We start from the raw sequence: 1136 nt of genomic DNA on the forward strand, positions 1-1136 counted from the left end.
CAAAAGTCACTAAATTGTGAATGTCACAGGAGTTGTAGAATTAAAGCATGCAAATTTGAACAACTTAAAAAGTAAAAAATACAAAAATGTACAAAATGTACAAAAATGTGACTAAACCTGCCTTTGATTGTGCACACTCTTTCCAGCAATGAAGCTTGACCTTCCTGTCCCTCTGACGGAGAACATGAGCCGTGCAATGTCAACATTCTCGACACCATGATCTGCTCTTACTCTAATAAAAATATACACAAAATTTGTTGCATATTGATATATGTGGTCCAAGGCCATTGAACTCCTGATCTTTCCAGTTTGTATTAGCATACCACTGACACTACAACCTTTACAACAATTAACGTCATGAATAACTTTTAAGTTTACTGCAATCTATCATGCAGATTCTTTAAAAATGTATTGCATGTTAAGAAATTACATTTTATTGTGTAATCTCAATATTATTTTTATAAATTACACATACAATTGTATTGGCAGGAAAATCAAACAATATAAGATACAATGTAATATGGTGGCCAAAATAAATGCATTCGTCATGATAATAACAAATAGTTCCTTTATTTACCTTAATGGAAATCCAAATGTGTCCACTGATCGCTGGAAGAAGGCAAGGGCTGTTGAGGACAAATTGTTGTTTGCAGCACAAAGGTACATGATCTGCAGAAAATGTAAACAGAATGTACAGTTTCATTTCTCAAACTATAATAGTAAAGGATTTCTCTTTTACATTACACATACCTTTCTTGAAAATCCATCAATGCCCCCAAAGATTACAATGTTGTATCTGTGTAGACAAAACACAGTACAATAATGCACAGAATTAATGCAAGTAAGTCTCATTTGCATAGTTCTGAATTTCTCATAACATCTTTCAAACAGAGCAGGTAAAAACCAAAATTGAATTCCACTATTTGTAACAAATTAAAAGATACACACCGAACAAGTTTGTGGTTGGTGTCGATGTGCATCAGAGATTTTGGAGCAGGAACTGAGTAGGTGCGCTGCACAACACATCCTAGCTGGGTCATCCGGCACAGGATGCCAATAGTATCTATTCGGTGCATGGAGGCCCGCACCCTTTCCCACTGGACTCGGAACCCTCTAGCCTGCAATGCTCCCTTAAC

The 1136-nt window shown here is 36.0% G+C and overlaps 1 long non-coding RNA gene across 1 annotated transcript in view; it reads left to right on the forward strand.

Annotated features, from left to right (window-relative positions):
* LOC117948688 overlaps window positions 1–1136 on the forward strand; it is a 3379-nt gene that overhangs the window by 146 nt on the left and 2097 nt on the right. The gene's annotated exons all lie outside the window — the stretch shown is intronic.

This window comes from Etheostoma cragini, chromosome 8, assembly GCF_013103735.1.
Source record: "Etheostoma cragini isolate CJK2018 chromosome 8, CSU_Ecrag_1.0, whole genome shotgun sequence".
Classification (NCBI taxonomy): Eukaryota; Metazoa; Chordata; class Actinopteri; order Perciformes; family Percidae; genus Etheostoma; species Etheostoma cragini.